Raw genomic sequence first — 25,412 nt, forward strand, 5'->3', positions numbered from 1 at the left:
GATTCTTCCCTAGTTAATCTAGACTATACCATACCTTACCCAGTAGAAATTACACTTCCAATGCCATTGGAAAGATCTGGACCACAGACACGGCTCAGAGGTACAATACTCACCTACCATGGGTGAAATCAGCCCTCGCTCAGAAAGTACAATCCTGTAGGTGGCTTGCAGTTCAGGAAATTCTCATGTTTGAGATTTATCAGTCCCTAGAAAACAGACCAAAATTAAAATAGACATAAATGAACTTTCCATATCTTCTTGGAATAAATGTGCAAATAGGATGTGCACAGTCCAGCTAAAGTCTGATATGGGTTCTGGACCTCCACTGTTTCCTCAGATATCACTTCAATTAATGACCCACACACCTTCTGTCACAGTGCTGCCTTCATGAGAAAGAGGGAATGTACTATTTTTATCTTCTAACTTTAAAAAAAATGTTATATATGTGGCATCCAATTAATATAGTGATGATCTCTTTTCATGGGCAGTGTCTTATTTTGTGGGTCCATTTATTGTCACTGAAATCATGTGGGGAACTTTTTTATTGTAAATATTATTTTAATGGAGAAACAGCATGCACCACTTCCATTGTTTCTTTTCTTTTATTAATTTTTTTAATTACACTTTATTCACTTTGTATCCCCCCATAAGCCTCTCCCTCCTCCCCTTCCTATCCTGCCCTCCCACCTCCTTTTTCATGCATGCCCCTCCCCAAGTCCACTGATAGGGGAGGTCCTCCTTTCCTTCCTTCTGATCTTAGTCTATCAGATCTCATTAGGAGTGGCTTCATTGTCATCTTCTGTGGCCTGGTAAGGCTGCTCCTCCCTCATGAGGAGGTGATCAAAGAGCAGGCCAGTCAGATTATGTTCGAGGCAGTCCCTCTTCCCATTACTATGGAACCTACTTGAACACTAAACTGCCATGGGCTACATCTGTGCAGGGGTTCTAGGTTATCTCCATGCCTGATACTTGGTTGGAGTATGAGTCTCTGGGAAGACCCCTGTGTTCAAATTTCTGGTTCTGTTGCTCTCCTTGTGGAGTTCCTGTCCTCTCCAGATCTTACTATTTCCCACTTCTTACATAAGATTCTATGCACATTGCCCAACAGTTGACCATAATTCTCAGCATCTGCTTTGATAGTCTGCAGGGCAAGCCTTTCAGAGGCCCTCCATAGAGGGTTTCTAGCCTGTTTCCTGTTTTCTTCTTCTTCTGATGTCCTTCCTCTTTTTTTAAAGATTGCTGTTCAGTATGTCCACACATATCTTTTTCTAGATGAACTAGTGTTTCCCCACCACGTATGATAAAACATTTTAACAACATAATTCCTTACTAATTGCTTTCTAATCTAAAACTCAGTATCTCTCTGCTTAGAGCAAGTTGTATTGAGAGTTGATTGCTTCTAATATTTAAAAAAAAATAAGAAAAAGGGAATAAGGTGTCTGGAATATTTACCTTCTAAAGTAAAGTCTGATTGACAGGGCAAGAATCCACATGGGTAGGGGAGTCTCTTGTGAGTTCATTACAAACCAACAAAGAAAAATCAACTACTCCAGAAAATCCTGTTGACAAATGGTCCACAACCCTATGTAAAATAGAACAAAATGGTCAAAATTCAGGATGATATTTAGGAAGGTTTTTTTTTTCCCAATGATATAAAGACTAAATAAAAAAAAGTCGAGAACAGAGAGATGGCTAAGTAATTAAGAGTAATTCTTTTTCTTATTGTAGTTTTTGATAGACCATGAACTGCTCTTTGGATCTTATACTTATTTTAATTTTATTTAAATAATATTAGGTCTGTAAGTTCTCTCCAGTCAGCTTTTTCCACATTAACATCCCATGATAATATCATCATTACTTCTTATATTTAGAATTTTTTAGAACATCATTGTCTAATATCTTTTTGTATACACATATCTTTTATAGAATCTAGTTTAAATTATTTTATATACAAATATATCTTTTAAAAAGAATATTTTCTTGTAAGTGAATATCTAATTGGAAAAAATTTCTTTATTTCTGGTTATTTTCTTTGGATATAATTAAGGGAAAACTCTCAGATTAAAGATAAAACTGCAAAAGGTAAAGTGGTTAATACTGCTTTTGCAGGGGGCCAAAGTGCTGTCGCTAGAATCTTACACATCACAATGCCACCTCCAGGAAATCCAAAATCATCTTCCAGCTTCTGCCAGTACTTCCAATCATGTCTATCAACATACAAATAAAATAAAATGAAAGAGAAAGAGAGAAAGAAAGAAAGAAAGAAAGAAAGAAAGAAAGAAAGAAAGAAAAGGAAAAAAGAAATAAAAGTAGAAGGAAATGAAGGGGAGGCAGGGAGGAAGAAAGAAAAGAAGTAAGGAAGGAAAGAAGGAAGGAAGGAAAGGGAAGAGAAAGGAAGGAAAATAAAGAAAGACAGGCTTTGGAATGATATGAGTTCCCAGTTTTATTCTTCTTAAAAAAATGAACTGAATTTCAGACCTTATATCTAAAACATAGTAGTCCCTAGTCACTGTTGACTGTTTTGAATGAGCTGTGTGCTAGGCTGGGTGTAAGAGAAATAACTCCTTGGGGAGGCTTTGTTTGATCTACAGAAGTTTTATTATTATTACTATTCTATGACAAATTGGAATGCAATTTAATTGGAGACATAACCAACCAGATGTGAGAAGCAGAAAGGGAAGCAATCTAGAAGGGCTGTATTTATTGAAAAAACACCCTGCAAGCATAAAATATGATCTAATTTTGAATTTTAAAAGGCTGGAAATGTGAAAATTGGAGACTTTAAATCTATAATGAAGAGTTCATAATGTTCTGTCAGTAATACCAATAACTGGAGCCTTTTTCTAATTTCAGTGCACCTATACCTAGCTTGCTCTCACTGCTTTGCATAAGCTGTTTGTATATACAATCTTTTTCAGCAACACACAGAATATTCTAAGTACTTGTTTTGAGTTTTACTAACATAAAAGCATCAGACAAAAGACAACCCTTCTTTACCTTCAACTATGAGGACTTTGGGACCACAGATAAGTACAACTCCCTATATTTTCTGCTCTTTGTTGCTCAGGACTTAAGGTTTGCACTGAAAAGTCAGAATTTCTTAATATAATGCCCCAAATGAACTTGGGGAGGAAAAGTGTTCATTATATATTCAAGCTTGTAGTTTGTCTTCCAGAATAGTAAGGGCAGAAATTCAAGGCAGGAACCTGGAGGTAGAAAATGAAGCAGAGGTGATGGAGCAGCGATGCTTACTGGCTTGCTTGCCATAGCTTTCTCAGGACTACCTGCCCTGGAGTAGCATTTTCCACAGTAAGCTGGGTCCTCTCACATCAGTCATTAAGCAAAGAAAATACAATACATGAATATCCACAGGACAGTCTGGTATGGACATTTTCTTAATTGAGCTTCCCTTTCCTAAAATGACTCTTGCTTTCCTCAACTGGGTATAAAACTAGCCAGCCAACTACTTTTTCTGTTTTTGGTCTTAATGATGACACAGTTTATAATGGCCTCGCATGTAAAGAGTATATATGTGGAAACTGAGGTTGGTTGTGAATCTCAAGGTGAAGGAGATCCAGGATTCTTCAATCACTTAGAATTTGCTAAGCCAAGTATTATTCACTCACATGAACTATACTTCATTCACACTCTCTAAGAACACTGTAGGGTAGGTAGGCAGTGTTGCAAAATGATACTTAAAGGCCATGTGGTGAACCAAAATCTTAGCAGGACACACAGATTCACACTAAGTCCATCCCAATCAATGATGTTTGCTCTTCAGGGCAGTAGGCAGAATCGTGTAGCTCTAAAATGTTTCCTGAACATATGGAAGGTTTGTTTACCAGTTCAATAGTGTTCCAGTATGATGATGGGGTCATGAGGGTTATACTTTCAGCTGCAGATTGAGCTGCCCAAGAATTCATAGCTGAGTAGATGGTTGAGGTATGGTGCACATTGTATGTGGTGGAACATTTTTGGAATTCTTAGGTCCTTCTTTTTGGGTGAAAACCTCATGAACTTACCTCATCAGGACTCTTTTCCTTTCATTCATTGTCTCTTCCATTGCTTTCTTTTCTCTTCTGGCCCACCCTCAATGCCGTCCTTCCTAGTCACCATGAAGTGAGTAGCTTTATACCACCACAGTGTTACTCTGCCTTGTCAGAGGTCCAAACCATGGATTACAGCTTTTATAATAATGTATCATAAGTAACCTCTCCTTTATAAATTGATTTTCATGAATATTCTGTCACAGTAACAGAGATCTAACTAACAGAGAAATGTTATTTAATTACTCAGTTGAGAAATGAAAACAACAATCCCACAGTGTTAATTTTGAACATTAACCTATTCAAAAATACATGAGTATATATTTATTTTGGTATTCCCTTAAGCTATACCAATGAACTACATCAATGAACAGCATGACTCATAAATATACCATAACAGATAGCTCTCTAATTGGACTTAAGACCTGTTCAGCAAGAAGGAAAACATGCCTGATACTGGAAAATTAGCTAACTACATGGTACTAGTGAAGAGATAGTTATCTGAGAAGAATCTATGACCATAAATTTATTAAATCAATATAATTCCTAATGAAATTCTATAAACTTTTGTCTTTCTGCCTACAAGTAAGTATGGTCTTTGCTTCTCATGAAGGAACCAGACTGATATCACAACAGAAATCCACATCTAGTCAAAATTTGGAGTTGTGGAGTCCAATCTCAGTGGATACATGTATAAAACATTCCTACCCAAGGCTAAGGAAAACTGCAAAAGAGGGGGAAGAGAGAGTGTAAGAGCCAGAGAAGCAATGACCTTACTGTGGAATTGTATCTGTATTTTTTTTTCAATGCAGTTTATTCAGGAACCTTGAACAATCATCTGACCCTGGGGAAAGCCAGCCCACAGCTTAAATAGCCTCTGGGTAGCCAACCCCAGCGTGCCACGTGGGCAATGCAGATAGGTCCACATACATGGAAGCAAGCCAGATCCTCAGCCTTAGCCAAATGTGGAGTTGTTCGTGACAGAGAGCACTCACCATCGGGAAGGTGGAAGGCGGAAACCAGCTCCATCTTTAAGGCATAGCATTCCGCAGCTCTCTACAGTTCCCCCTTTTTGTTTTAGACGCATCAGGCAAGAGTAGAGGTCTGATCTCTGATATTAGAAATAAATTGGGCCTTTGTACTGATGTTCATTTAGGTGTCATCCACCCAAAGAGCATCAGACCCGTCCGATACCTTTTTTTCAGAGGCGGGACCTGGGGCATCAACCTGCATGCAAGCAGCTGAGAGTGGCCATTGTCACAGTAAATTCTACCAGAGTGGATGCAGGACTAGCCACAGGATTATCATCATAGATTGCTGCAGCCATGAATCATCTGAAGGAATGGGCAGGCATGGGAGCGTTAGCAGGCCTTCTGGTGTTGGTCTCCTCGGTTTGCCTGTGGTATATATGCAAGATTAGAGTCTCAAAACAGCGTAATGCAGCCATGATCATTCAGGCCTTTACAGCCATTGAAGCAGGACAGTCTCCCCAAGCATGGTTGGCTACCATAAAAAGCTAAAATGTTATGCTCAGGATGCGAGGCTAAGCACTGCACTCAGGGTCAGCCGCTTTGGACCCAGAGAAGAGCGTATCTGTATTAATATTAGAAGCTACACCTATAAAGTCTCACCTACATAACTGCTCATTGTGAGCTGAACAAGAACAACACTAATGAACACGTTAAACAGGCGAAGAAAAGTCCACGAGCTCTTACTCCTACGTAAAGACACCTGGGAATAGGAGACATCCTCTTTCCTTGGGGGAAAAAAATGACAATCCATTGTCTGGTTTCTAATGGTCTTCCTGTGTACATATATTCAAGTAACATTATAAAGACTGAAGAGGTTATATTTAGGAATATATAGTATATACACGTACAGGTAAGTATGCACACAGAAATAAGCCATGAGTTTGAAAGGGAGTGAGGGGGGATATGTGGAAAAATTTGAAGGAAAAAAAAAGAAGAAAGAAATATTGCAATTATACTATGATCTCAAAATTAAAATAAAAAAATTTAAAGGCAGTAATCTTATTCATGTTGCCTTTGAAGATTTTTATCCATTTCAGACTCTGAAATAATCCACCTGCTTGTGTGTACCCACACATCCACCCCAGCCTTCCCAACATCAGAACATCTTGGAGCTTGTCTAGGGCACTTTGACTGCTTAAAAGTATCCAGGGCAGTGTTTGCCAAGGCATTGTAAATGTTCAAGGAAGTATTTTACATACAATATTAAATAAAACTGACTATGAATGCAAAAATCTGCACATTGTTAAAATTAATAAAAACCAGGGGATTCCTCCTCTATAGAAGAAAAGTAAATATCTTGATGCATTCTATTATGACTAGATTCCAGGCATTCTTGTAGCTTGATTGTCATTGGACTCTGTATGTAATAAAATATATATATATATTTCTATTAATTGCAATTTATTCACTTTGTATTCCAGCTGTAGCCCTCACCCTTGTCCCCTCCCAATTTTATCCTCCTTCTCTCATCTCCTCCTATGCCCCTCCCCTAGAATCCCTGCACACATGTAGCCCATAGCAACTCAGTCTCCAAATGGATTCCCTAATAATGGGAACAGGCACTGTCTCTGACATGAATTCAGTGGCTGGCTCTTTGATCACCTCCCCTTGACAGGGGGAGCAGCCTTACAAGGCCACAGAGAAAGACAATACAAGTCCTGATGAGATCTGATAGGCTAGGATCAAACAGAAGAGGGGAGGAGGACCTTCCCTATCAATGAACTAGGGGAGGGGCATAGGTCGAGAAGAGGGAGGAGGTTGGGACTGAAAGGAGACTAGGGAAGGAGCCACAGACGGGATACAAATTGAATAAAGTGTAATAATTGATAATATTAAAAAGGAAAATATTTTAAAAGTCATTATTCTTCTTCAATTTTAAGATTCCATTGATTAGAAATTCAGCACCACATCCTATACTTAGATGTGCAGCCTACCTGTGCACCAGTGATACCATGAGTTCCTGTGTTCCTCATAAGAGAGCTGAAGCTTTGAAGAGAGCAGACATCTATCTGAGAGTGATTTGATTTTAGTTGTAGCATTTTGTCTAAACAAGTATTATTTTTTTCTTTCTATATACTGCTCCCCCTCTTTTTTTGGCATGGGAGGGGTGTCTCAGAAGCAGGCCAGCCATGACAGCCTGGCTTTTTGATGCCACATGGAGAGAAGCCTCATCTTCTTTATGAAGCAAGCCGTCTACACTGTTAATCTGCAAATGTTGCACTTGTCCAGAAATACATCCATAAGTAAGGAGGACAGATTGCCCTGAGGGCTAATGGGCTCTTCTGTGTCTCTTCCTTCCTAAGAGGAGCACTGAGAAAGAGGCTTATTCTGAGCCTAGTGACTTCACTGTGCTCCACTTGAAGGGTAAGCAGCAAACACAGCGGTGTAGAGGAGGCAAAGCATGCATTAAAATGTGTTAGTAGCTACCAAAGACTCTTGGAAAGGAAAATGGGGGGGAAAATATCCCAAAAGAAATAAAACAGGAACAGCATGATTAACCACAGCCCTAGGTGAGCAGAGTGGAGGACAACCATTATTGACCTGTACAGAACATAAATTGGAGACCATATAATAACCCAGAAACAAACGAAAACACTAATACTCCAAACAGAGTCCTAGCCCCTTCCTTTCATTGCCAAGTGTCTTCTAGATTTTCTGCATTTCCAGACAATACTCTAGCTCCTACAGAGAAAACCCTGGGTAGTTGGCCATTCTTGTCACTTGCTTATGTAGGACAAACTTAGGCTTTCTCTCCATTATACCAACCCTGACTTCCTGATTCTTTTAGTGTTTGGTCTGTCTTTTTTTTTTCTTTCTTTCTTTCTTCTCTTTTTTTTCCTTTTTAAAATTAATTACACTTTATTTACTTTGTATCCCCCCTCTAGTTTCCTCCCTTCTCCCCTCCCAATCCTTCCCTTCTTCCCCCTTCTCCATGCATGGCCCTCCCCAAGTCCACTGGTAGGGGAGGGTTTCTTTTCCTTCCTTCTGATTCTAATCTGTTAGGCCTCATCAGGAGTGGCTGCATTGTCTTCCTCTGTGGCTTGGTAAGGCTGCTGCCCACTCAGGGTGAGGTGATCAAAGAACAGACCAATCAGTTCATGTCAGTGACAGTCCCTCCTCTCACTACTATGGAACCCACTTGGAGACTAAACTGTCATGGGCTACATCTGTGCAGGATGTATGCTATTTGGTTGGATTATCAGAAAGTGTGGTACATTTACACAATGGAATACTACTCAGCAATAAAAAACAATGAAATTATGAAATTTGCAGGTTAATGGTGGGAACTGGAAAAGATGATCCTGAGTGAACTATCCCAGAAGCAAAAAGACACACAGGGTATATACTCACTCATATAGACATGTAATATAGGATAAGCCTATTAAATTCTGTACACCTAAATAAACTAACCAAGAGGGAGGCTTCTGGCTAAAATGCCCAATCCCCATCCAGAAAGGCAAAGAGGATGGACATCAGAAGAAGGAGAAAAGAGGGAACAAGTCAGGAGCCTGACACAGAGGCCTCTGAAAGGCTCTGCCCTGCAGACTATCAATGCAGATGCTGAGACTTATGGGCAACCTTTGGGCAGAGTGCAGGGAATATTATGAATAAAGTGGGAAACAGTAAGTTCTGGAGAGGACAGGAACTCCACAAGGAGAGCAACAGAACCAAAAAATCTGAGCACAAGGGTCTTTCCTGAGACTCATACTCTTTTTTCTTTATCTATCTCCCCACCCTCTTCTCTCTTGTCTCTATTCTTTAGTTGTGATTATTGTATACTGGATAATATAAGTTTAATGTTTCACTTTCTGATTAGAAATGTTTTAGTAATGGATGATATATGTCTATCACATCAAGTTTTTCATAGCTTTCATTTCTTCAACTGAGAACCCAGACTCACACATGGATTTTAAAGGGCTAGGCAATGGAAAGTAAATGTGAACAATTTTTTTTTTCTGTCTGAAAATAATGTCCTCAGCAATCTGGCTAGTAGTGCTTACTATAATAACACTATGTTTTATTCATATTGCTGATTGTTATGTATTCATGTATGTATGAGAATGTACATACATGGTTGATATGACTAATCTGATATATGAGAGTGATTTCTTTCCTGGATTGCCCTCCCTCCTTATTCAGAAACATTAGCTCATAGTAGATAAGCAGAAACCATGTGACAAATGATTTAGTTTCTTATTAATAGTTTCAAATATTCATACCAAATTGTAGTGTGAAAACTTTTACTATGATATCTTTGGAGTCAAAAGTCACAACCTACTACCCATTCTTATAGAAAAAATTTCATCTATTGCTATACTTGGCTGTCAGGTGAAGAGAATGCCAGTACATTGACCCATAATACACCTTTCATAAAATAATTTCAATATTATTAGATCTCCAGTGATTTTTGAAAAATGGCATTCTAGTTAGAAACATACTTAAACATATATACAAGTTCTCTTCTTCTGAATCTTTGAATGTTTTAAGGATGAAAGGCACACCGAGGAAGTGAATAAATTTACCTTTTGTTTCACATCAATGGCTCTTAACTATTTATCTTGGACTCCTGAGAAAATTATATAATGAAAAGATAATTTTAAAATGTTTTTTTTATAAATTATGATATGTTAGACATTGTTCTAATCACTTTCCATATATGAAGTCACGTAATTTAAAAAACATCTGAAACAAAACTGTTATTCCCATTTTACATTTGCAACCATTCAATAAGAAACCCAATACCTTCTGTGTTTAAGGTAATGGATTTGGAAAGATGAGGTGGTCAGAATCTAGAACACATACTCCTTGTTTGGAACCAACCGTCAATCATCAAACTATTGCTGCCACAAATATCAGACATAAGCTTTTTTGCTTTCCTACAGATAGGCACATATTGACCCAACTGGGAAATTAACAGAATTCTGATCATGTAGTATATATATATATATATATATATATATATATATATATATATATGGATGTGACTTCATCTTTTCCTCTTTGTATACTGTTACATTTCTTCTCTTGGATTATTGTAACTAGGGCTTCAAGGACCATATTGCCTGATCTCAGCCTCCTCCCACCTTGCATTCCAGTCCCACCCTCATGCTTCCTTCCTCCAATCCACCACTCTCCTTCCCAGAGAAGGTGAGGTTCCCCAAAGTTATCAACCCACCCTAGCTTCTCAAGCCTCAGCAGGACTAAGCACACTCTCACTGAGACCTGACAAAGAAGCGCAGTTAAGTGAAAGGAATTCAGAGAAAAGTAACAGAGTCAGAGACACCCCCTACTCCAATTGTTCGAGGACTCACAATTGACCAAGCTGCATATCTGCCACATATGTGTAAGGGGGTCTAGACATATCCCATGCATGCCTTTTGGTTGGTGGTTGACTCAGTACTTCTTGTGGTGTCTTTGACCCCACAGGCTCCCCCAATTTTTCCTCCCACACTTCTAAAATCCCCTTCCCCCTTGAACTCAGTCTGTTCTTTTGTCTCTGCATCTGTTTCCATCAGCTACTGGATGAAACTTCTCAAAAGAGAGTTATGGTAGACTCCTGTCTGCAAGCATAACAGGATTGTTAATAGTGTCAGGAGTTGGCTCTGTCCTTTGGTCTGGGTCTCAAGTTGGACCAGTCATTGGTTTGCCATTTCCTCATTCTCTACCCCATCTTTACCCCTACATTTATTTTGGTCAGAGATTTTATGGGTGGGTTAATGTTCCCCTCCCTAAATTGGAAGCCCCAACTTTCTACAGGAGGTTTTGACTTCAGGCTGGTTCAGACACTGTTTATTTCTGGACAGGAACAGAGCAACCCCTGGAATCAAAGCTTCTCCCAGGAATGGCTAGAATGCCTTAGGGTGAGGCTCATACACTAGGCAAGTGCCCTCTTCAGGGGAGGTGAAAAGGAATTTTTCACTGGGTCTTAGAGTTAGCTCTTTTAAAATTTAATTGCTGGTATCAGAAAGCAATGGAAACTCAGGCGTTCCAATAGCCTGTGATGATACCACAGTGTTACTGCCTTTTAGTAAAGCTGCTGTATTAATGGCAGAGGTGTGCGTGAAATACTGTGCCTGGTTGGCTTGCAACCGAAACACAGGCCTAGAGAGGCTTAGGCCTCTCCAGAGGGCAAGTTCGGTGGGATGCAAGCTAGGCAGCAAGCACCAGGCTCTTGGAAGTTGCAAGCCACATAGGCTTCAGCAGTCGCCACAACAGATATACAGATACTGTAGCCTTGCCAGCAGCCAAGCCTCAGGACTTCTTCAGTGAATCTTCCTCGGAGTAAATGACTGATCTCAGATGGTCCAGGTGAAAAGGTGATGTATGGCACAGCACCTTTATTTTATGTGAAATTGGGGATTTATAAACCTTGGGCAGTAGGATGGGTTTCTAGAGTGAATGTATTTGATCCACTGATGCTAGAGGTGCTGGGTATATTTGATTTACATGTAGTGGTACAGTACCTAATTTGCATGCTATTGCATGGTCCTATCACAGTACTTAATTATCCTATGGATGGGGAAAGCCCTTTAGGTACAATTAAACGTCATTGGTTAAAAGCCAATACACCAAGACATCTTATTAGTCCAGGGTGGATAGCTCCAGGAATCCCCAGGTGCTTCTTGCTGAACAGGTTTCTTATCAGGCTTGTATTCTTCCCTGAGGGCTATATGACTCTTATGAGATCAGGGGTTCCCCAAAATCAGGTAAAGAGAGAACACCTGCTGAAAAAGTTAGTCCATCATAATAGAGCTCAGAGGCTATCCAGAAACTCTAGGCTTCGACCTTAATAACAGGGTTCACAGCATCCAAACTTTTAATTTGTATGCATGTCTTTCTTTCTCTTTTTCCCCTAAATATCCTGTGTATACCTGTCTCAAATGTCTGGCTTTATGCAGCAACATTCCTTCTTGTGGTACTAATTTTCAGACTTGTCTCTGTGATGGATTTTCAGAAACATCATCCACAACCATGCAGGGTATTCCATTCTCTTCATCCTTCATTTCTTTTCTCATGATGTGAAAATAGCTTATTGTTTATTTCCTTTATATTGCTTTTCTTAATCCTCTTGAATGTAAGCTTTATTCCAGCAGGGCTTCTTATACTTCTCAGGATTGAGTCTAACATTTGATAACTAAACTTAACCTTATGGACACTTGCTGAATGAGAAAGAAATGGGTCATTGGCCAAAATTTTTGTGTTTCAGCTGGGCAACACTAACAACTTTTGTCCTCATATGCATAGTATGTTTGAGCTAATCACATTTCTTTAACTTTTGACAACAATGAAATTCCCAACTGAATTTTTTTTCTTATTTTCTTTTTATTGAAAATATATTCTCTTTTTAACAAAAAAGTTTTTATTTAAAAGCCCAAATGTATAAAATATTTTAAAATGCATTAATAATTTAAACTAATTCTTTTTTATATTAATTGCAGTTTATTCACTTCGTATCCCAGCTGTAGCTTCCTCCCTCAATCCCTCCCAATCCGGTCCCTCATCTCCTCCCATTCCTCTCTTCAAGTCCACTGATAGGAGAGGTTCTTCTCTTCTTCTCTCTGACCCTAGCTTATCAGGTCTCATCAGGACTGGCTGCATTGTCCTCCTCTGTGGCCTCTTTTCGCATACAATATAGCTGAATAACTGTTTGTCCTCCTCCTCCTCTCAGTTCCCTGCTGTGTCTATTCCCCTCTGGATACATTCCCTTTCTGCCTCTCATTAGAAAAGAATATGCTTCTAGGAAATAACAACTAAACATATCAAAGTAAAATATGATAAAACAAAACCTATCACATTCAGGTTGGGTCATGTGACCCAACAGGAGAAAAAGACTCTCAAGGGCAGGCACAAGAATCAGAGACCCACTCATTCAAACACTCAGGAATCCCATAAAAATACTAAGCTAATACCTATAAAATATCTGTACAGGACCTGGTGGAGACTCGTGTAGGCCCTGTGCTTGTTGCTTCTATCTCTATAAGCTCATATGTGTCCTGCTTAGTTAATTCAGTGGACCCCATCCTCCTGGTGTCCTTAATCTCTGGCTCTTATCATCATTCCACCTCTTCTTCTGCAGGAGGAAACTTCTCTGATAATAACTGGATAAGATAGAGGAGTCTCATCAGGGATACTATAGGTTGAGTTACTCCCAGGTCCCTGGGAATATTTGAAACTAGGGTACCCCTTGGTTCTAACTGAGGCCCTCCCAGAGTTGAGAAGCGAGTTCTCAAAAAGGAAGGTTCCACACATGGGCAGATGAGACAGGAGGGGCTCCTAGTAGATTGAGGTGTCCCTCTTTAGCACATTTCAATTTGAAAATTTCCAAACTGAACACAGTGTGTGTGTGTGTGTGTGTGTGTGTGTGTGTGTGTGTGTGTGTTCTCAGGAGCAGGGTTACATTTGCTTCATTGCCTAAAGCAGAAAAATGGTGTTTGCTGTTGCTTGTCTCTATGACAATTTCTTGCTCATCCTGTGAATTCTTTATTAATTCCTCCCCCATGATATAGCTATAACATTTTGTTTGATGTTCTTTCACAGCATATGCTAGCTTTTGACTATTTTTGTCTATTTTGATGTTCCCTGCTACGCTCTGGGGACTACATCTTACTCATCTTCATTTATCTATAGCACCTAAAAAAATCATTATTACAACAGATACTTCATACACAATTTAACAGAGTTTCTCTGACATGAATTGCACTTGTTTTAATTATGGGTGCACTTGATCAGCATCTTAGAATATAGAGATCTTGAGAAGGCCTCCAAAGGATGTATAATTATTAAATTGATGAGAGAAAATGAGAGCCCTCCTATAAGGTGAGATAAACCCTATAACTCAAAGTACAGAAAGGGTACAGCCTTTTCTGGGAAGGTACTATGGCTTTATGAACCTTACAAATCACAGACATGTTGTTACCCATTTCTCAGGAACACAGATTTTAACAAATGAACAAATGTCTCCCTGCCTACAGTCTCTGTGCACTCCTGGCTTTGAAGTCCATTTTATTCTACAGAATGAATCTCATTTGACCCCAAGCACAGAAAAATTGTTAAAGTTGATATCATGTGTAGTTCCACCAAATGAGACCTTAGAAAAGATATACAGGAAAATGCCTGGCTGCCATATAATTGAAAGAGAGGGAGGTGGATCAGACATTGTGTGTCCTAAGGAATCACACATAGTGTAAGCAGTTCACTGATCTGTATCAACACATTAATGATTTATGTAGCTTTTAATTTACAACACAGACATATCTAAAATAATCAGGTAGAAGTAGGCATTAAAAATTCACTGCATAGGTCATAAAATGATTAGTTATTCAAGTGACTTCAGATTTGTATTTCATTAAGGGATAATTTTAATTTACTTTTAAACAGTTTATATACAGAGTTTAAGGACTCTTGCAAGACGATTATGCATACTCTTGCTTTTATGTAGCCAATATACTTGAGACACTCACATCATTTTTTTCTATTTGCAAGCAGTATTAATCCACTTGAGAGCATAGATCCAAAATATATGACCCATAATTTAGTAAAAACAACTTAAATTATAGAAAATGTTTGGCATTTCTTTCATTATTATTTCTGTTATGTGTTCATTGTGTAGATTAGGGGCTGAGGGACGCTTCTTTCTGTTCTAACCGTGAAATGGAATCATCCAGGCATCGCCTGGTCGCTTTGACTAAATATGTAACCTCTGCATTCTTATTAACATTAAAATGGCATCAAGATGTTACTGAAAGAACCCTCAGAAATCCTCTATTCCTTTGCTTCAATTTGCTCATTTGTCACTTCAAAATTAGCTCCAGTGATTTAGTGGATTGATGAAAACTTAGATTAGAAGCAGGTGCCCCCTTCCTGACCCGATGTATGTTCCTCTGTACCTTGAAGTTCCTTCTGTGCATCTCAGCTTTTGGAACAGTTTCTATGGTTTAACAAGCCAGCTAACTGGTTCACTGAGAGTGTTTATTGTCTGCCTCCTTCCTGATCAAATACTACAGCAATCTGTAAAAACATAACCAGGCTAGGGGCAGTTTAACTCGAAATTAATCTTATCTAGGCTATTAAGCACCTAGTTCATCCAGTTTCCGCAACTCTGTCACAATAAACATTCCAAGATGTTGGAATCAACTCCAAAAACTAACACAATTACAAGAAAATAGCTCAGCCATTACCAGACTTATCTAAAAGGCAATGTTGCTCCGCCTGTCAGCAGTACCTCTATCTGCAGTACCCTCCCCACACACACCTCATTTTTATTCACTCCCACACTCTAGTGTGGGTATGCCTACCCCTTTCTTTCAATGGATGCCTGTCATGTGGAACTTTATTGAGGCCCTTCTGAAGCTCCTGATAAATCATAGACTTTGTCAGGCTGTCTATAACCTTCTCAAAGTCAAAGAAGTTTGGTGCATTACTCTTTTTTTCCCAGATGTAGTTTTTCTTTGTATCTCGGTAGAAGATAATTCTTGTACCTTGCATGCCAAGCAAAGTTTCTATTTTCAACACAAGTTGTAAATGCCAAGTTAAATGATCCAGTGAACATTCACGTAAAATATATAACTTTCGGTACATAAGTTACCTGTGCCAGGCTAATATTCTCTGTTTGTGACAAGCCCCTGATAGTACTCTAAAATTTCCTGCTGCAGACCCTATTTTTCCTTAAAAATTAAAGATATAAAATGGCAATTTAAACACTGAGCTGTATGTTTGCATGTTCAGCAATGTGCCGAATATCCTAAAACCAGACTTGAAAGTCTCACTGCAGTTCCTGCTATCCCTTCACTGTCACCATCTGGCGCTCATGCCGACGTCAATGATCATTCTGTGGAGAGATCCAGGCCTCTATTCTAGTGAAAAATATGCTAAAACTAACTTCAGTCCAAGCTCTAAGAAGCAGACTTTTACCTCATGCCTCGACATCCTTTTTTCACTTTCCTTTTTTTTTTTTTTTTTTAAATCTGCTGGAAGTTTCTTATTGCAAGTTCAAACTTCATCTAAGTTCTATGATCCTCCTCCACATTCTTTGCAGTCATGTTCTCCAAGCAAATCTTATGGCCTCTGATTTTTACTAAGTTCAAACCCATGCTTGCCACAATGCCATTGAGTACACCTTCGGTGGCATGTAATTCTCACTCATTCACCAACACCCATGTAATTCTCCTACACTGAGTTCATCAGCTTTTGACCATCCAGCATTTGACCCCTCGTTGTCGTGTTATGCCCTGAACTCCATAATGATGGAGGCCATATTTTGCCTTAAGATGTCTCTACAACAGTGTCATGAGTGCCCTGCACATGACAGGATATAGAATATTTATGTACTAGAATGACCTTGAGTTAGTTATCTTCTCAGAGGGAGCTAGCCTGTGCCTCTCCAACCTCTTACTTTTTACTTCTTGGTGTGTATAGACAAGTACATTTGTGGGGAATGCCTATTACGTTCAGTGTCTATTTTAATTTCTAGTCTCATCAACCTCAATGATTATATTTTGAGCTATTTTATTATGTAATTTAAAAATTTTAATTATAACATAATTACATCTTTCCCCCATTCCCTTTCTCCTCTCCAGTTTCTCCCCATCTCCTCCTTCTAAATTCTCCTATTGTCTACACACTCTTCTCTCCCGCTCAAAGTGATGGCCACTATTTTTGATTATTATTGATATGTATATACATAACAGACATAAATATATATTTAAAAACCTCAGTGTAGTTCATGTGTATATGATTTCAGGGTTGATCACTTGATATATGATAACCAATTAAGAAGCTCATCCTTGATAAAGGTTAAGTTTTTTGTCAACTGGGAATTATTAGTTCCCTCTGTCTAGGAATGGAGCCCTCTGAAACTCCGCCCATACATGTTAACATGTATGGTCATTGTTTAAGTTTTGTTTAGGGGATCATATTGTTGAGATGTTGGGGTTGAAGCTTCCTTGTCATTTCTTGAAGACACTAGCTCAGAGAAAAAAAATTCTGTTCTTCTGGTTCTTACAATATTTATAAACCCTCTACCATATTGTTCCCAGGGTCTTATGTGCTGAAACTGTGTTGTAGATGCAAATGCCAAGACTGGGAACACCATAATCAGGGGATGTCTAAATTTTGACCAGCCGTAGTCAAAATTCTACAAAGTAAAAGCGTCTTTAGTGAGTGTTAAATCTACACAAGGTCTGAGTATAAGGATACATGTAGAATATAGATTGCTTTTTAAATAATTTGTACAACTCTTCCAGAGTTCTATACACACTTGTGCAAAGCCACTAGGAAGATTACCAAGATGCCAAGATTACTTGGTATTCACAGGGAAGGCTCAACTGCTCAGGATGGACCTGGCCATAACAAAATTCTATATTTATCATAGTTGCTTTGTATACTTCTGTTTAGAAGGCTTATGAAAAGATTACTTGAATGTAAATTAATTAATGCTACATGTACTTATGCTGTCAAAATAAATTTGTATGAAAGAATGTTTTCAATGAGCTAGAGAGTAAAAATAATTACACAAGTATTTAGTTAACTGTATTTTATTTCTAGTATAGTGTATTAGTTGCTTTTTGTGGCTACTGTAAATGTACCGCAAAAGACTGAAGAAAGGAAGGATTATTCTGGCTCATAGTTTGAGGGCACAGTCCCAGCAAGGAGAGTCTGGGGAATCAGCTCACACTTCACATTCAAGAAGCAGGGAATACTTGATGCCTGTTCTCAGTTCATATTCTCTTTCTGTACAGTCTAGGGTCCCAGACTATGTTGTAGTTCCACACAGAGTGAGCAGATTTCCTGCCACGTTAAACTTATCAAGATGATCCCCAACAAGCATGCCCAGAGACCCATCACCTTTATGATTCCAGATCTTATCAAAGCAGATAACTGAAACTGTGAATCACATCTAGGAATAGGCTAAGCCCTCCCTGTTCTTGTTATATGTATTTGATTTCTATCCTCTTATGATAAAGATACTAACAACAATAATTAAATGTAAGATATTTTTAGATACTTTAACACACACACACACATATATATATATAATTAACAGTGATTATGTGCTACCTCTGATGCTAGAATACATTAGGCATGTGATAATATGAACACTAGTATGTCCATTAAGAAGTTTAATAAATATTATAAAGAGAAACCAAAAATTAGCTTGGTTTGAAGCCACAATAACAACTTGTGCTCTATCCATTTTCATCCTTTTAGTCAAGGTAGCCATGTGGAAAAACTGAAATTCAAGGCTGCAAGAGCAGCTACCAACACAAAGGTGAGAGCCGAAGTAAGGAAGACAGGATCATGGAGGGATAACCTAGCAGGCAGTGTTCTCAGAGCACCCTCTATTCCCGTATCCTTTTGTGTTTGTATAAGGGATGTTCTTTGTTGCTGTGACCCAAAGTACTCAGTGAAAGGTTCAAATAGGAGAAGCTGGGAGCAGCATGTTTAAGGAAGTGTGATATAGAAAGTACAGTTGGGAGGTCCTCCTCCCCTTCCCTCTGATCCTAGTCGATCAGGTCTCATCAGGAGTGGCTGCATTGCCTTCTGTAGTCTGGCAAGGCTGCTCCCCACTCAGGGGGTGGACTGGGAGAGGGAAACTGGTAAGAAAGTGGAAGGGTAGGATTGAGAGGGGAGGAGGGTGGGAGATACAGGGGGGACACGAAGTGAATACACTGTAATTAATAAAAATAAAAATAAAAAAAGAAATGTAAAAAAAAAATAAAAACACTATCATCCTGAGTGAGGTATCCCATAAATAGAAAGGCACACATGCTAGATGATCACTTATAAGTGTATATTAGAAATATAATATAGGATAAGCATAGTAGATCCGTAAGCCTAAAGAAGCTAAGTAAGAAGGAGGACCCGGGGTAAGTTACTCAATTCTCATTAAGAACAGCGAATGGGATGGACCTTGGAAGTGGGAGAAAACAGGGAACAGGACAGGAACCTACTACAGAGAGCCTCTGAAAAATCTGCCCAGCAGGTTATCAAAGCAGATGTTGGGACTCATTATCAAACTTTGGACAGAGTGTAGGCAAACTTCTGAGGGAAGGGTGAGATAGAAAGACCTGGAAGAGACAGGAGTTCCACAAGCAGAGCAACAGAACCAAGAAATCTGGGCACAGTTGTCTTTTCTCAGACTGATACTCCAACCAAGGACTATGCATGGAGATAACCTAGAACCCCTGTTCAGATATAGCCCACGACAGCTCAGTCTCCAAGCAGGTACCCAGTAATGGGAACAAAGACTCTTTCTGACGTGAACTCAGTGGCTGACTCTTTGATCACCTCCCCCTGAGAGAAGAGCAGCCTTACCTGGTCACAAGGGAAAATAATGCCTACAGTCCTGATAAGCTAGGGTAAGAGGGAAGGTGAGGAGGACCTTCTCTATCAGTGGACTTGGAGAGGGTCATGGGAGGAGATGAGGGAGGGTGGGTGGAATAGGGTGTTGATGAGGGAGGGGGCTACAGCTGAGATACAAAGTGAATAAACTGTAATTAAAAACAATAAATAAGTTTAAGAAAATTAAAAAAAGTACAGTTGTCAATATGAAATTCCAGTGAGATAACCAATACAGGGTGCAAAGAAGATGAAGTAAGAGAATGGAAGGCAGGTCTTGAGTGTCCACTTGACTAGATTTGGATTCAACCAAGGGAATAGATTCCATGCAGGCCTGGGATTGGTGAATGTGTCTCCTGGAAGGATTGACTGAGAAGAATACACCTCCAGCAGCAGTGGTAGTATCATCAGGAAGCAGACCAGATGATCTTTGGGAAAAGCTGTTTCTTTTTTTCCTCCTGCCTTGTCTGCCTGTTGGCAGGTACATCTAATCTGTTCTAGTGTTGCTACTATTAGTTGACAATGGTTCCCAACTTGCTTGGCCTTTTCACATGAACTGAAGAGCAGTGGCTCTCCAGGAACCTCCCAGGCCTTCAGCTCCAGACTGCTGAGAATTGGAGTCCTGTGGGCTGGGTTCATACCTTCTCCAGTTTATTGATGGCCATTGTTGGAACCCCACTTTGAATCTTCTAAGTCAAACTAATAAATCCCCTTTGTAAATGATATTCATTGTATCAACTGCATTTTTCTGGAAATCCCCTACTAACACATTACAGCTGTGATTCCAAGAGTAACTATTTCCCAACAGTAGAGATTTAGACCCTGGGACATTGATTTCCAATTTTTCTCTTTTTTTTGTGGGTCTCCCCATTCAGTTGGTGTTACTTTCTCCTTTACTTTTCATTTATTAAACCCCTATTTACCTGCCATGCTTATTCAACAGAGTCCTTATGATAAATGTATTTTACTGAATGCTTATCTTAAGAATGGTTTAGAGGCCCAGTAAGACTCTACATGTCTTCCTCATTTTTTATATTAAGATAATGATGGATAACTGCTATAATTTTTTTGGTCTCTACATTTTGAAAAGTCATTGCAGCTTCTGAGAAGTTTAGTGAAAAGTCATTTGAAAGACCAAGGCATTAAACCAAAATGTCTATGGAAAATATGACAAGTTATTCACTGTTCCAGCTGCATATTAAAATCACTAGGAACCATGTGAAAATTACTGATACTAGGGTCTCACCCAAGACCCATAAAATCAGAATCTTGGCAACTCCAATTGTGTGTAGCCAGGGATGACAATCACTGGGTTAAAGAAACACTTTCTAAGTTCCCAAGCTGTGTTTGCTATTTTGGCAGATATTACTAAGAAATGAAATGCATGATCCTTCTGTTAGGATATTCTATTTGCTAAGATAGACACTATCAAGTCATACTATTACAGAAGAAGGTAAGACTGATTTCCAACACTTTAGTTATCCTAACATAAAATTCACTAAATCACAAGAAAATGGAAACTTAGATGAAATTTCCAGCAGTCCCATTTTACTGTAAAATATTTGGAGATATTTTCTCTCAAATAATTGTCCCAAGTGTAGAGACTATTCTTTATTCCAGCACATCGTCAGCCATGAACATGTGGTGTGCCACAACTAGTATATAATGGAAAGAGAAGACAACCTCAAGTATCGATCCACACCTTCTATCTCATATGAGACAGACTTTTTATTATTTTTATTTTATTTTATTTTTTGATGTTAGTACTAGGTAAGTCAGAGTGGCTGATCCACCAGTGTCTAATTCTTCTCCCATCTTTACATCCCATTTCATCTTAGGATCACCAAAGTTACAAATGTGACCTATATTGCTTATTTATTTTTTTAAAATGGGAATTTGAACTTGGCTCTTTATTCCTTCAGAGCAAGCATTTTATATACTGGATCATTTCTTCAGCCACAGAAATACTTCTTTGTAAAAACCTTGAATGTCATTTCAGAGATAGATTTGTATAACAGCTAAGGGAAACATTTTTTGTTGTTGGGGACACAAATTTCAAGAACCATGACTTCTTCGAACCATGATATAATTGTGGAAGATTCTTTTAATGTCCTGTTCTTATTTTGAGGGCAGTATCAGAAAAAACAATTTGTCCTTCTAAAGTGATTATTTTAAAGCATAGCACAATCCAGTGCAATTTGTGTCTATACCTTGATATGCAAAGACAAGATGGCTCATCTATTTTTGTGTTGATCAGTGCCTGACATGACAGTGGTTTTGTAATGTGTTTCATGCTTTATTAGGAAAATGTATGGTCAGGGTATACAGAATATCTCTCATTCTTATCTGCCTCCATGAAAGCAGAGGTGTAGAAAAGGCCTTTGGAGGTTTCCTGGGCTGAGAACTAAATGTCCCCACTGTTTTAGTCTATTCCAGGTATGGAGACTGTGACTGACCCTTGTCAGATGATTTTGAATGATGGCACAGCTTGACTTTTTTCTGCTCTTAGTTTTCAATGGATGGTTTTCTATTTATGAGTTTAATACAAATACGGATTAATTGTTGCTTGCTCTCCACTTCCTTCTAGTTTATTTGGTCATTCATCAACTAAGAACATACTTTTTCTCTCCTTTAGAATGACTCATGACAGGTAGAACGTATTAAGGATGCTCTTACATGTTGTAGGATACTATGGGATTCGCCTTTGTATGTAGGCATTCTCTATCTCCCCAATGTACACACTCAGGTGGATTGAAAGGAAAGAGAAACACAAAGAAATACTGGTTTCCTGATGAAGTAGCTCAGCCTGTGACCTATCAATTGGGAGGCAGGAGAGGTTCAAGTTCAGAGGAAGCCCAGTGTTCGCAAGAAGACTGTGTCTCAAACATTTCATTAAAACAAAAACATACAAGAAAAAGATGCACCAATTGTGTCTGCCGTTGGTGGTAAGTAGTGTGTATGATATATTGTTTGTGCATAGTATGGGCAATGTTTATAATGTATGTGTAATAAACATACGTGTGTGTGTGTGTGTGTGTGTGTGTGTGTGTGTAGTATATAGTGAGAGAGTACATAAATGTGAGCAAGTGGACTCCAAACTCTACAATGAGACAGGTACTTTTATGATACCTATTTACAAAAGAAGAAATTTAATACTTTCCAGAAGGTTTTTTCCAGAAGGTAATTTTTCTATTTGTCTAGCCATCACATCTTTAGTAAATATATAGGTGAAAGTTAATGGAAGTCTATAATAATCCTAAACTATTAAAAACATAAGTTATTTTGCCTATGTATGATTATTATTACCATGGGACATTGTAGTAATTAGCACCTTTAGACATGTAGGAAACACACACTGTAATTTGTCCATTAAGCTAAACTGATATAGGAGAGATCATTAGTGGGAATAAGGATAACGGTGAACATATTAAAATATGATGCACTGGAAAGCAAGAGTGTTTGTATAGCTAAGGATCCAAGAATTCTGAACTGCTGTGAAGTAAGAGATATAAAGGGGTAAAAATAACATTGTATATGGCATTCAGCTTATACACACTTCCTGTAATATGGAAGAGCAATTCTTTTTTTTGTTAAAGCATAAGAAATATTTTTATTGAAAATAGGTTCTTTTCTCATACAATATATTCGGATTATAATTTCCCCTCCCTCTATTCCTCCGTTTATTCCCCATCTTCCCCCCTGCATGATCCACTCCTTTTCTGATTCTCATTAGAAAAAAACAAAACAAAACAAAAAAACAGCCCTTGAAGAGATGACAATCAAACAGGACAAAATAAAATATTGTAAGATGAATCAAATACTAATATTGAAGTTAGATATGGCAACCTAAAAAGGAAGAAAAGAGACCCAAGGGCAGCACAAATATCATAGATCCAGTCCTTCTAAAAGTCAGGAGTCCTATAAAAATACAAAGCCAGTAGCTATAGTATATACACAGGGACCCTGTAGAGACCCATGTAGGTCCTGTGCTTGCTATCTCAGTTCTGTGTGCTCATATGTGCCTTCTTTTGTTGTTTTAGAGGGCTTGTTCTTCTGGTCTTCCTTCTGTCCCTTCTGGCTCTAACAGTGTTTCTGCCTCCTCTTCCATGACAGTCCCTGAATTCTGAGGGGAGGGATTTGATGGAGTCATCCAAATTTACTCTCTCTCCACATAACATCTTGCTGTGTGTCTCTGAATCTCTTCCCATCTGCCGTAGGAGGAAGCTTCTCTGATGATGGCTAAAGAAAGCACTGATCTATGAGTACAGGAGAATATCATTAGGAATGGTTTTTTTCTTTAGTGGTTTTTGGTTTTTGTCCTATGTCTAAGTGCTATCTACTCTCTGGTTCTTCTTCTTCTTTTTTTTTTTTTTTTTTTTCAATGCAGTTTATTCAGGAACCTTGAACAATCCTCGGACCCCGGGGAAAGCCAGCACACAGCTTAAATAGCCTCTGGGTAGCCAACCCAGGCGTGCCACGTGGGCAATGCAGATAGGTCCACATACATGGAAGCAAGCCAGATCCTCAGCCTTAGCCAAATGTGGAATTGTCTGTGACAGAGAGCACTCACCATCGCGAAGGTGGAAGGCGGAAACCAGCTCCATCTTTAAGGCGTAGCATTCCGCAGCTCTCTACAGTTCCTCCTTTTTGTTTTAGATGCATCAGGCAAGAGTAGAGGTATGATCTCTGATATTAGAAATAAATTGGGACTTTGTACAGATGTTCATTTAGGTGTCATCTACCCAAAGAGGGAAGAGCAATTCTTGAAATCCTAAATTTGGTAATTGTTCTTTCCCCATTTAGTGACTAATCAATTCGTTGATTGCTTTTTGCGTTGATGGGCATTGCTCATACTTAGGAAGCATTCTATAACTGAGCTATACCCTTAGTTCTTCAATGACTATTTGATCTAAAACAAGACTTATAAATTAAAAAACATGGGAGCTACAGAGATACATTAGTAGTCAAGAGTGTATGCTGCTCTTGAAGACGACCTGGGTTCAGTTCCCAGCAACTACAAAGAATGGTTCAGAGGCCCTCTGTGGCAGGTTCCTAGCTTGTTTCCTGTTTTCTTCTTCTTCTGATGTCCATCCTCTTTGCCTTTCATGATGGGGACTGACCGTTTTAGTTAGGGTCCTCTCTCTTGCTTAGTTCCTTTAGATGCACAGGTTATAGTGGGTTTGTCCTATGTTGTATGTCTATGTGAGTGAGTATATACCGTGTGTGTCTTTTTGCTTCTAGGACAACTCACTCAGGATGATCCTTTCCAGGTCCCACCATTTACTTGCAAATTTCATGATTTCCTTATTTTTCATTGCTGAGTAATATTCCATCATATAGATGTACCACAATTTCTGCCCTACAGACTATCAAAGCAGATGCTGAGCCTGATGGGCAACTGTTGGGCAGAATGAATGGAATTTATTGTAAGAACTTGGAAATAGTAAGAGCTGGAGAGGACAGGTTCTCCACAAAGAGAGCAACAAAACAAGAAAATTTGAACACAGGGAACTTCCCAGAGACTCATACTCCAACCATGGACTATTCATGGAGATAACCTAGAACCCCTGCACAGATGTAGCCCATGGCAGTTCAGTGTCCAAGTGGGTTACATAGTAAGGTGAAGAGGGACTGCCTGTGACATAATCTAACTGGCCTGGTCTTTGATCACCTCTCCCTGGGGGGGGGGGAGCAGCCTTACCAGGCCATAGTAGAGGACAATGCAGCCACTTTTGATGTGAACTGATGGACTAAGATCAGTGGACTTGGGGAGTGACATGCATGCAGAGGGAGGAGGGAGGGTGGGACTGGGAGGGGAGGAGGGAGGGACTTATGGGGGGATGCAGAATGAATAAAGTGTAATTGATGAAAAATGTAAAAAAAAGGAAAAAAAAAAGAAAAGATAAAAACAAAAGAATGGTTCATGAATAACTGTAGTACTAGTGCCAGATCTGGTAATACTTTATAGCTTCCATAGGCATGAATCATATGTGCACTT

This window comes from Meriones unguiculatus, chromosome 2 (assembly GCF_030254825.1).
Source record: "Meriones unguiculatus strain TT.TT164.6M chromosome 2, Bangor_MerUng_6.1, whole genome shotgun sequence".
Taxonomy (NCBI): Eukaryota; Metazoa; Chordata; class Mammalia; order Rodentia; family Muridae; genus Meriones; species Meriones unguiculatus.